At 34.7% G+C, this 13057-nt stretch overlaps 1 protein-coding gene across 1 annotated transcript in view; it reads left to right on the top strand.

The window, feature by feature from the left end:
* The first annotated feature begins 7854 nt into the window (after positions 1-7854).
* The window catches only part of LOC118748033 (lysosome membrane protein 2-like), a 120945-nt gene continuing 115742 nt past the window's right edge, over positions 7855-13057 (top strand). Inside the window, exon 1 of the mRNA XM_036482322.1 lies at positions 7855-8377. The gene's annotated coding sequence lies outside the window, so the exon portion shown is untranslated. The remainder of the gene's footprint in view (positions 8378-13057) is intronic.

The raw sequence follows: 13057 nt of genomic DNA, 5'->3' as shown, positions 1-13057 counted from the left end.
CACAATGTCAAGATGCTCCACATTTACACCCACGCCCAATCATCTATGTAATACCCCTCTTCTTTGGGCCAACCCTGTCGAAACTGTCCGTCTCCTGGGCCTACCTTTACATACAATTTAGATAAGATTTACAACAACAGCAAAAAACAATAACCGTGAATAAAAATAAATATTTCATGTGTTTAAGTAAATTTTGGTCAAGGATTTATGGTTTACATATGTAATCTACTCAAGCGGGATAGGGAGGTAATTGAACTCGATTACTGCTTGGACACTATTCTCTTAAAACAGAAATGTACTTTGAAGTTTTAAAAATGTACTTTAAGTTTTTTGCAATGGTCAGAAAACATCTTACTGTTGCATTAGAAAATACAAGAATGTCAAAATTATTTCGGAGAAATACTACTTAAGTTACACTTTGAAAAAAAAAACTAATAATTGCTTTGAAGGAAAAAAGAGGACAATACGCCAAATATCAAATGTTATGCTTCGATAGATCATTACATCATTAGTCCGCATTTAGTACCATGGTCTATTGACTTCAAAAAAAGTGCAAAGAAAGGTTACGGGACAGAATTTTAGCTTGGAACTAAAATCAGCTGGATTCTAATATTGTTATTGATGTTGTTTCCGGTTTTTAAGTAGACGAGTCCGCTATTTTTTTTTAATTACAACTGTGGAAAGTGTGGTACTTGGCCAACGTCGTTTTACACAGCATTTGTGTTCTATCGGCTAGCGGCTTTGATATGAAATAAAATATATGGTGTAATTCGCAACTTTTCTCGGGGGTCGTTTCCAATATTTGGTACCTGGTTTGTGGTGCTTTCACCACTTCTGCAGATTTTATGTTAATGACCAATAATTTCGCCCTTCACTGATCCCGCGGTGGTCGGCACATATTGCAGGATCAGGAGTTGGTGCATGCACCTCGTCGCCATAATCGCTATTCAAATTTCGTGGATGATGAATAGTTTTATGGAATTATGTATTTCTCAAAAATAATAATTAAGTACGACTCCAATAAATTTAAAAATACATATATTTCGTTTGCAATTAAAATGTGAATTTGTGGCCATTTACAACGTCAATATGTACATATTTGTCTCACAAGCTAAGTGAAAGGATGCAATGGGGTGAAGATGTATGAATTGTTATGATTGATAAAATTAAAAGTGGCAAATATTTGAAAAGAACAAAAGCAAAACAACAGAATATTTGACAGATACAAACAGAGATAAATCACTACGGCAAATGAAAGGGTTGATGGTAAGGCCATCCTTGTATTCCGGGACAATACTTTAAGCATATGTACATATGTATATGCGTGTGTGTTTATAAATATGTACATATGTCCCTGCAGGAAATGTATTTGACGATGAGTTAACTTGAACTTGATTAGAAAGGAACTTAAGATGGAAAGCTAACTATAGTCAAAGGTGGGTACCACTGCATTAGGTGTCAACTAATTAGTAGCTAACTGATTTTGGACATAAAATATCAATAAGAAATACAATATTTTTGCTATTTCTTTACTTGATTATTTTTTTAATTTATTCAATTTTACATATTTGTTTACATACATATTCTGCTGGTGGTCTAATATTCGAATTCCGTCAGACATAACTTCAAAATGATAACATAAAATTTCGATCTTCCTTTTACTTGTCCTAAATTTGAAAAAGTATTTTTGAAGTGCAGAAAAAAGTGTATTGAAAGTAAAATTTGTATGAAGATATTTAAATAGGAACAGACTCCCCTTTTACGCCTGCATGACTACTGCAGTTTCAAATTCGATATTTGTAGTTAACTTAAAATAATAATTTTTTTCCAAATTCCGCAAAAAAAGCTCACTACAAGCGGGTTATTTTTTATCAATTGATAATTTTTTTCCGCAGGGGTGTGCATGTATGTGTGTAGGTATCTATCACTGTGTATGTTGATATGTTATTTGAAATTGGAAGGTAATTTGTCGAATGCATCCACAAAAAGCCACGAGGGACTACACCTCAGCGAGACCCTTTTACATATATCAGCGAGAATTGGAACAGCTTGGGCGTCGGTCGCAGAAGGCGGCAGCGCGCCCAACAAAAGTTGCATGCAACACGCTGGCGAACGTGTGAACAATTTCAAATTACTTTCATACCTACATATAAATATATTATGTAGTTCTGCATGCATGTATGTATGTATGTATGTGCACATTTGAACTTGATATTCTTACGAAAACGAAGGACTACCGAAAGGAGTAAAGGAAATTGACTTCTCAAAATATTGGGTATGCACTTGAACGTGCACACACTTACATACAAACATATATACTTGCGTCATGTTTACGAGTACGCACAGTGTTCAGATTTTCATTGGCATTTTTGTTGTGTTTGTCTGCGACACATTTTGAAAAGGTTTAATTAATTTCATTTATGTATTTTCAAAATATAACTGACAACTTTGCAGTGCCAAATCGAGTGTTAATAAAATGAAAATTTATGAATGAGCACAAATGGATGGTGAGCAGCCCAGCTATGCAGTGGAATGCAGGAATCCTTTCGTTTATTTTCAATGGCACGCCTTTGTATGGATATGTGGATGTATGTATGCATGTGTCTGTTTTTCCCAAGTCATTAGTCAACATGATTAGTAATAAATTATTTTTGTGCAAAATACACTTCTGCGTTTGGCGTTGAGTTACAATTTATGGCAATTAATTTTAATTAAATCATAACAATAAAAATTTAAATTTCTTCTAACATTGACATTTTCCCTGCTTTGTCATTCCACCTTTGTTGCCTACCTTTGAATAATTTGAATTTTATCTTCGGTATAACCCTTTCGAAGGATGTACATTTGTATGGATGTAAGTACATAAATACATACATACATGTACTCGTAGTACCTTCTCATCTTTGTTTCCGAGCCGCATAACAGGCCGGTCATGATCAGAGATTTGTGGCTCGTGATTTTTGTCCATCGGGAGTTGCCTGCTGGGACGAAAGTAGCACCTGCGCTTAATACCCAGACGGACATGGTAGTGTTAATGCTGGATCTTAAGAATGCAAAGCCCCTAACTGCTTCCAAGTTATAATGCTCAAAGATTCTTAAAGTCTATGACAGTTCTTAAATTACGTTTACATATAAATATAATCTCAATCAAAGATCGTTTACACAGTCAAATCTCGGATTATGAGCTGTCAAATTGGTTCTGCTTGTTTTTCTCTCAACTTAAGGAAAAGTTCAATTTCTGCTCTGATCTACTTTTGATCACTTTTTTCTGCTAAATTAAGCAATTTAAATATATTTTAATTTAATATTTTATTAAAAGTATCTTTACAAACCATTTTTCCTTGCTGGCGACCATTTTTGTTTACTTTCACATTTTGTTTTTCTCCTATTGCATGCAAAAATAATCGATAAAACTAGGTTCGACACTAAAAAGTTATCGGTTTAATCTGAGATTACCTAAAATTACAGATTAACGAAGGAGGAGTTTCTTATGTCTAACCCATTTTTTTTTTTAATTACAGGTTAAAGTGCGGTAATTAGTCTCGCCGCGTGTGTGGGAAAGTGAGCTATCAAAAGTCACACCAACATCGAAAGTTGGAGTTTTATGAACCTAAAAGTTTTCTTAGAGCGTTTCTTCATCTCTGTTGGACCTCCCGCTTGCTCACGTCCTTCTTTTCGCTCAGCGCTTCATGAACTGACATCAGGCGTATTTGTTCGAAAGAGTGCGCAGGTAATCCCACACTTAGCTTGCTCGATGAAATCGCCTAGAGGGTATAGTTCCTGGCCAACGCATTGTCATGCAGTTTCCTAAAACGTCAGAAAAAAATGAGGGCTCCATTTTTAATCACTCCACACGCGGCAGCCGCTAGTGAGGACAGACGAAGGAAGGACATCTTCTGCGATTGATGCCAGTTGACAGGAGAAAGAAATTAATATTAAGAATTAAAGTGTAAATATGAAGATACTCGTGTCGTGTCGTGTCGTTTTGGATATGTACATATTATTCAGCTCTGAGTTGACCTACCAAATTTGGAAATATGTATTTTCACTCAAATATGAAATTTGGTCAAATGACCTCCCCCCTTATCAGTCTTTCTAGTGTCAAGCGACATTTTCTAAATTTTTTTTCATGCAGAAATCCTCCTACAGCATCTGGATGCATTTCTGGATAAAAAAATAAAAATCTTGTCGCTTGCATTTTTTTTTTGGCGCTTAGGGCTCGATATTTATGTATGTGCGTGTGTGTATATTCAAATTTAATTAAAAACTATAAATTGACATAATTTAAATTTCCCGCGAATTCAAATAGGTTTATTTGTTTAGTAAAATGACATTTTCACAACAATGGTAATAGCACCACTGACTGCTTGCAATTCAACCCCTTTCTCCTTTAGAGAACTGACAAACAACTGTCAATCATACAAAACTAAATAAACAAGAGACTTTCAAGTAAAACAAGGAATTTGCATTGCAATGAAAAGGTGCATACTCAAAAAAAAAAACAACAAACAATTATATAATCAAATAATATGCGCAACCTTTGATTTCAGTTATGACTGTTTTTGACTGATGCTACTACCAAACTACCAAGGGATGTACATAATCACAAATTGCGCTACTTATTTGCGAGTACTACGTAAGCAAGAATGTGCATATATCTACTCCTTAATCGAAGATCGCTGAATTGAACAGAAAGTGAACATCCACACCAGCTTTGTTGGTAGAAGCAAATGCGCCTTAAATAAGCACACTTTTCCAGTTTGAGTGAGGTGAATGAAAAATTCGAAACAGAAAGACTACGCACGAATTTTCAAAATTAGTTTTGTGGCATGTGGCAAAAACAGATACTACAGCACATAAATACTTTCAGCTAACTGGCCAACTCATTTGAATGACTGACGTACGTACGTACGCGTATGTATGTATGTACGCAGCATCTGGGTTTAATTAAAAACGTCGGCCTTTGGGCATTCAGGTGGTAATGCGTAGGACAGCAGCCCAGCAGCCCGCCCAGCAGTCCATCAGTTAGCCAAGCAGCCGATTCGTTTCGGAAGAGTTGTTGAAAATGTGTTTATATGTTGAGCGACATGGGCCGTGGAGGATGGAGCTTTATTTTCGTCATCGATATACTTATAAAATTCGTATTTCCGTTGGAAATAATATAATCACATATGCATGCATATATGTATGTAACTATACAAAATCCACATATACTTAATCATCTAACATTCACTTTTGTTTTCCAGAGCACAAATGTATTATTCAAATACGAGTATAAATTATAATCTAATTTCGCGTGATCGCCAACACGTGACCAGAACTAATTCCTTTTTATTGAAATGAATTAAAAAAAGAAAGAAAACAAAAACATATTGCATTGACTATCATTGGATCTCATTAGCGATGGGTGAGTGTCAGTATCAGCTTGCCAGTCAGTTATTTGTCAGACACCCCTTTGAAAGTCGGCGAAAAGCCAAATTCACTTGCGATTGTACCGCGTTACGCTGAGCTGATGGGGATGCAACCGCAGTGATAACTATTGCATGCAGTCAATCTCAACCACCACCACCAACACCACCACCACCACGTCATTTTCAACACAGTTATAATTGCTGTGTCGAAAGCTGTTTTGCAAGTGAATATATGTTTTTCACAGATAGGCATACAGCTATTTAGTATGTAATGTATTACGAAATTGCCACAATATGTTGCAACAAATATAACTGAGCGTTAAATATTAATACGTAACGGAAGGTAAATTTCATACTGAGCTATAAATTTATTACTTTTATTAGAGCAAACCTAAGGAAAGCTCTCAGGCTATTCATATTAAGGAGCACACATATGTAGGTACATACATGTGTACCAAATTCAGTCTGATTATAATTATGGTGTTTTTGTTTCTACCAAAAAATGTCGGCATTTGATAACCCCTTTCTCTTTCGTCTTCAATTCTAAAATAAAGGAAAACGGTTGGAAAATTTTGTGTTCGCTTCTTGAAATGTCACACTCCTGTACTTACGGTAAAAAGGGCACATTCTATGCCCTTTGAAGCTTTGTCAGGGGAGATGGTTGCACTGAAAAGCAGATGGTTGCTTAAAACGACATTACTATGAAGAGCGTGAGCGTGACAAGGACAGGAAAGCAAAACCATGGTCTTTTACAGGGTTGTGTGTAACATCAAACAAACGTTCTAATGAAACCCACTTAGAAAAAAAAATATATTTTTGAATTTGTCATAGGAAATATAGACTTTGAAAATATTTTCGTACTCTTTGGATTGTAATTTAGACATTTTATATTACTTAGTGTCATATCATATTCCTCTGCTGCTTAAGGCTTTCAAAATTACTTAACAAATTACACTCCTCTTGACTACGCAATTGTCCCTTCTTGCCCTACATTCTATGCAAGTTTGTAGTTGATTATACTATCGGAAAGATCCCGAATGAACAAACATCTGGAAACATAACTACTTATATGTATGTTGATAAGCTCTTAAATACTTTGTGATAACTTATAACAACTTAGCCTTGAGTACAGTTGTCCTCTGTCCTTAGAAGTTGAAAGTTTTGGTGACTGGTCCACATACAAGTTCCAGCCCCAGCGCCTATGCGGGATTTATTTATTCTGGATTCAGTAAGCTCGAATCTTTTCACCGATGGATTATTTCCTAGTTTTATTTTTAATAAATTTTAGAAAATTCGTATTCATGCGTGGAATCGAACATATATGTGTATTCAAGCGGCCTTAATCCCTTCATAAATATTTGATATTCTCAGGGTATTCAAGCTCTGTGCCTTCAAGGTTGACTAAATCGAGGATGGTTTTTAAACCTTATTGTGAACAGAATACCAGCAGCTTTGTGACGATTTATGCGGAGGCCGTTCTTAGCCCATCAGTTAGCCACAATACGAAAGCCCGTGTCCAGAAGGTCCAGTATACTTAGTAGTGCCGCAATGAATAATATTTAAGTAGGTCTCCTAGAGATCACCTCTTTGTGAGCAAGAATTCTTCTTCTTGTCTCCTTCGTAACTCTGAAATTTACGGAAGTATAGCCTCAATCTCATCTCAACTGCAAAATGCAAAAAAACGTAACAAACAACGTCACTGAAATGGAGAAAGTAATGACTAATAATTTTGTTTTTTTCATAAAACGATGTGGGGCGTTGTAATTCGATGAAATCCATCCTATCAATCAAAAACTTAATTTTGAATGTTTTGTTCGCTACGACTTTTTGCATTTCAGCGACGATGTTTGTTACGTCTTTTTTCATTTCAGGTGACGATATGTATTTATCAAAACATACTCCCAGATTCTGACAAATCGTCACACAAATAATCACGCTACATATTTGGATATATGTGTGTATTTATATTTTTTTATTTGCTCCAAACTCACTCTTTGCAGCAACACACATAATTTCAGTGCTGAAGCCAATCAACAGAATAAGTGCAGAAGTATTTTATAGACGTGAAGTTCATCAAAGTTCAATTGATATTATCACTGCGAGTACGCTCTACAGCGGGTAGGACTCAGCATTTTGAAAGCAAAGGGCCGCGTTAATTTATAAAAAGACAAATTATAACATTAGATAGCGTCACAATCAATAAGCTCCAGCATTTATACGCAAGCCATAACACTCAAGTTTTTATATAGTTCTTTATCCAACCAAAATAAGATTGGCATCAACAACCTGTCAGCTTTTGTGCCCGCCGCAGGCACTTAACAGATCCGCTCCCGAACAATTTAACAAAATTTTTTGTACTCTTCTATAGTATACATATTTTCTGCAACTGATCGATTGAAAGTGAAACTGGCAGCTCAGTTCTTTGACACACGCTGATCGTTAAGTGTCAAACCATTCAACTCGGCAATTCTTTTTCATAGTTAATTTTTCCATTTAAGGAAAAACATTAGGTGATATTATTTTTTTTTGTGATTTAGTGAATCTTTATGTGTGTGTGTGTGTGCGTCATTAGAAAATCCTCTGACGCATTTGCAGTGATTGCAGACTCATTTGGAGAGATCTATGACTGCTAATAAAGTGTGGAACTAAATAATATTTTTACCACAAATTACACAAGTAATAGATCTTTATCCATTGATCGCAGTATGACTGCCTGTGCCACCGCTGCCACCGAGTATGCTCATAAATTTCGATTACAATGCGATTAATTGACAATAAAATTGTGTCATTAGGAGTAAATCTCCAACTAGTATGAATTCAGTAACTTAATTAGAATGACAGTAAACAGGTTAAACATGAATTGCTAATTACAATTGCTCAGAAGGCTTTGAAACTATGTAATTGCTGTCTGACGGCTGACGTTTGACGTTTGACGATTAGATGTCGGTTAGTGGTTATTAGTGGCGGTAAGTATTATGTAGTCTGCTTAGAGGTTAGAGCAAGGCAAATGCTTTCCGGGGGGGTAAGTGGGTTTGCTGCCATTATAAACATAATCAACAATACAATATGTATGTAATTTGAATGCGTTGATTTTTTATAAATTTTATGTATGTAGCTTATACATATTAAGGTTTCTGCTTAACATTATATATCTATGAGTAAAAGTAAATATGTACTAACATATTTCGAACAAGTCGTGACTGTTTAAAAGTTTTAACTGGAATGCTAAGCTTATTAGTGATGGAAAATCGAGGTGAAGCTCGGAATATCAAAATATAAAATCGAGAGTTGGCGACAACCTTACATCCTGTAAATTCATAGACGCCCTGGAGAGAGTATTAAAAGGAACTACTGAAAAATATATATGTACATATATATATTTAGCCATCACGTGATTTTTAATCTTAGCCGAGCTTTTCGTCCAGAGGAGCCTATGGTTTTAGCTCGTCCCTGAACTGCAAATGGTTATTTGTGAGAATGTTTTTTAAGCAGACGAAACTCCGAGTTTTGTCATTGCACTTCCGGAGAAAAACTTCCTCCATCACCTTTAGATGCTGCGCAGGCTAGTGACGGATGACGGTCTGGTATGGGCTTCATAGCGGCACATATTGTTATCTGCTGCTTCCCAGCATACCCCACCAAAAATTCGCTATTAGAACAAATAACTTCCAAATTTGGGAAGCAAGAAAAATGAAGTTTACTGGGACTATGCATACCCTTATATTTGCCAATGTTAGTGAATAACGGTGAAATGAGTCTTGCCGAAAATTGTAGAGTATGCTTCTAACGGTCGGTGCTGTTCTCATTCAAGACTTACATTAGGCTGGTTCAAAAAAATGTACTATTTTAAATTTTATAACTCGTTTTTACAAAGTAAAATATTTTTGAAGGAAATTGAAGGCTGTAAAAATTTTTCAATAAACTCACTCGTCCAAAAGTTATTCAAGGTTAAGGTTGAACATATAAAATGGATGGGCAAAATGTTAAAACTTATCATTAAATATCATAAATTTTTTTTGGGAGTTTTATATTTTAAATTTTTTTTTTTGAAAACAATATAATTTTGGCAGGTGTCTTTTATAGCTGTCCCGAAAATATTACACAAGCGATTTTTGGAAAAAAATGTGTCAATTATTATTAACCAGTCTAATGTACAAGTATTGTTTTATTAAGCTAGTATCTTTTACGAACTTAGTGGCTTTGAATGCCGGAGTTGAGGGTTCAAATCCCCGTATGATCGACCGAAACAGCAGCTATAACTTCTACCAAGTGTAAATTATTGTTGTTTTTCCACAACATTTTTTTCATTTGAAACGGCCACAATATCCAATCACGGCCTTAATTAGCTTCTGTTAATTACGTTGAGCTCGAGGCACCGGAAAACTGCGCTCAAATCAGAACTAATTTAATCAATTTATAAACAATGTCTTTATATTATAAATATTGATATATATATTAATTGACTTATTTATTTTATTGATTTACTGTAAAACGTGAGTTGATCGATTAGTTTAATGTCAGAGGTCTGAAATAATTTGCTCTAATTGTAGTGCCTTTAGTTTTTAATATTCTAAATAATTATTTGCATTCTTTAATTGTTTAGTGCTGGATGTTTTTCCAATAGGTTTTGCTATTTTTTTTTTTAGTTAAGTAGAATTAAGCTGCATGATAAGTGTCTTTTTAGAGTGGAAATGAATTGATTGTTTTGTGTCTATTAGACCAAATGGGCCAGTAATTGGCTCAAAGAAGTCACGTTCCATTAACAGCGGAGCCAACGTGATGAGGTAAATTCCCTCCATTAAGTTAAATAGGGTAAATAGTTTCTTAAGGCAATTAAAAGTGTTTATTACTTACTAAATTGCCACGCAAATCAAAAGTCAGAAGATCAATAAAAACATAATAGGGATTTACTCATAGCATAGCATCCAAGGGTTAATTTTATTTATTTAAATTGGGGAAAATAACGTGAGTGCTTTAGTACCTGATCGTTTTGGGCAAATGGAATGTTTAATTCGTAGAGTTGCGAACACGTATTTGATATACAATTGAATGCATAGCATTTTGGATCAATAGCCTGTTTCAATGCTGTACTTTCTCCGGGTCAAGTTAAGGGGCGGGCAGCTTAAGAAATAGGAGAAAAAATTTCCCCACGTTTTGTGTGATGCATTTAGAATGCCAATTAAATAATAACCCTTCAAAGTGATTTATTTCAATTTAAAATCATTTAGCATTTGTCTATTAGTAATTAGGTTATTCATTTTTTATAAATTGGATATATGTACATTAGGGTTGTCCTTAAAATCGAGTATTTAAACAAAAATGACTCCACTGGTATTACTGAACAAGGGCTCAATGCGAAAAATGTCATTATCTTCCACAACCTATTGACAATTTTTGACTTATACAAATATTCACGATAATTGTGAGACATTTTCCACTGTTCAATAGTAAGAGTTGCTTGCTTCGGTTTTGTGACAAATGGCACAGCTGTCGGATTGGCAACAAGATGACACAACTCGAAATTACACGTTCGTCAGAAAATGCGAAAAACTATTTCTTTATCATAGGTTTTTTTTTTTAAGAAATTATGACAAAAATTTTCTCTAGCTTTCGCTGAAATATATATAAAAGCTCTGCGTACATTTTTAGTGTATAGTTTCAAATATTCCAAATTTTGAGTGGTGTCACTTTTGAAGAGCGTGTGCGATATGTCGATTTGCCACAGAAAAATATGGGTATCAATAAACCTAATCCGCTATATGACTCAAAATGATGAAATTTTGAGTTGTGCCATTATTGCAGAGGAGGTTTGGCACATACATATGTATATGTATGTATACTGTACCAGAAAAAAATTGTCCCGTTCACATTCGAAAGTAAAGTATTTATTCCAGGCTTTTTCGAAAAGAAAAAATTTCCGCACGTAGGGATCGTTTTTTACATTTTCCATGATGTCTTCGGCATTTACAGTGAGACCCTCAATTATGATATATTGATGTTCGAGGTGAAATTTTATTTTATTTAAGGTTCATTGACCTGAAGTAGCCCCTTTCAAGTATTTACCTACCAGTTCTGGGTTCTTATCACTCGAAAGTACGACCCTAGTCTTAGTAAATTAAAGCTCACCAAAATTCATTAAACTTTTGATTAGGAAATACATATTTCGATAATTCCAATCGAAAATGTAAAAATACGACCCCTACGATCGGGCATAAAGCAAAATTTGTTTTCCAAATTACCTATCAAAAATACTTTAGACTGAGGGCTGTGTGACTTTTTTTTTGCTTGTAAGGTGCTACGGTTTAATTGCTCATACATATATGTTAAAATTCTGTGTGCTAAACGCGCTCACAAATGCAGTTTCCGTTGGCATCCACCTGGTCCTTTGGAAAAACTTATTGGATCTTATCTTTGATCTTTGATCTTTGCTTTTAGGCAATAGGAGAACTTCGTTTTGGTCTAATTTTGTCGAAGAATAAATTCTGAAGAGATGTGGTAAAAAAAATGAAAACACTTTTATCGCATCAAAATAGAGCTGTCTATCCCCACATGGAAAGGCTGAATTAAGAGTTCGCATCGTTATCCTCCGTTGGTGCAAATATGTAGCTTATTCCAAAAAAGCCAAAGATCATCGGGCGGCAGATGCCAAAAAATTATACTTTTTGTTGAATTTTCATAATAATTTATGCGCTAAATTGAGCTCAACTATACTAAAAAAAACTGCCAAAAGCCCTATTTCGGCTACAATGTGGAGTCAAGGAACGTACGCCATACAACATGCAAATGAAATGTGGCTTATATTATGAGGGTACTTCTTTTTTATTGCCTCAGTATAAAATTCTCTTTAAAATGTATTAGTTTTCGAAAAAGAAACTTCTGCGACGTAAACAATTCCAGATCGGTGCTTGCAGAAAAAAATGCGCACTTTTAAGTGAATCGGTGTGTATTTCAAATTACATACATTCTTTATCTAAAAGCATAAACAGACGGCAGCGTTGATCCGGATCAACTCGGGAATTAACTGCAGTGGATCCGGATTAAGTCCGAGTTAGTCCGGATCAACGTTGCCGTCTGTTTAAGCTTTAATAGCACAGGTGCCGTAATCTCACTTTTATATCAATTATGCAATTTCTATAGATACATATGTACACTTCGGAGACCTTAGTAAAATTGTAATTAAAGTCTTCAAACGTCAAGTCGAAGTGAACCGTTTTTCAATCATACGCCCTGTACACCCAACTGACACGTGGCAACAACAACAAAGTGTTCTTTATTGAACATTTAGTAACAATGTAATACAAATAAATATGTAAATAATTTAAAGTAAATTACATATAATTAAATATTTCTCAATTGGTTGCACACTTAATAAAGTAGTTTTGTAAAGGAAATGATTTTACTAAGAAATTAGTGGAAAAAAAAAGTATTGCAACAAATTATAGAATATCCTCATTAACCACATGCCGTTACAGTTATTATAGCGCACGAGTATGTTTTCTCTTTAATTAGCAAACTAGTCTCCAAGGTTATTATTATCATCTGGGGACTCTTATATAATGTACACATTTTGTACATATTTTATGGAAAATAGCAATATTTATTTATTATCATTTCCTTTTTATCATTTTTAATTTTTAGTGAAAAAA

This window comes from Rhagoletis pomonella, unplaced genomic scaffold (genome assembly GCF_013731165.1).
Source record: "Rhagoletis pomonella isolate Grant_MI unplaced genomic scaffold, Rhpom_1.0 Rhpom_scaffold_00012, whole genome shotgun sequence".
Lineage (NCBI taxonomy): Eukaryota > Metazoa > Arthropoda > Insecta > Diptera > Tephritidae > Rhagoletis > Rhagoletis pomonella.
This window is presented reverse-complemented; position numbering and strand designations above follow the sequence as displayed.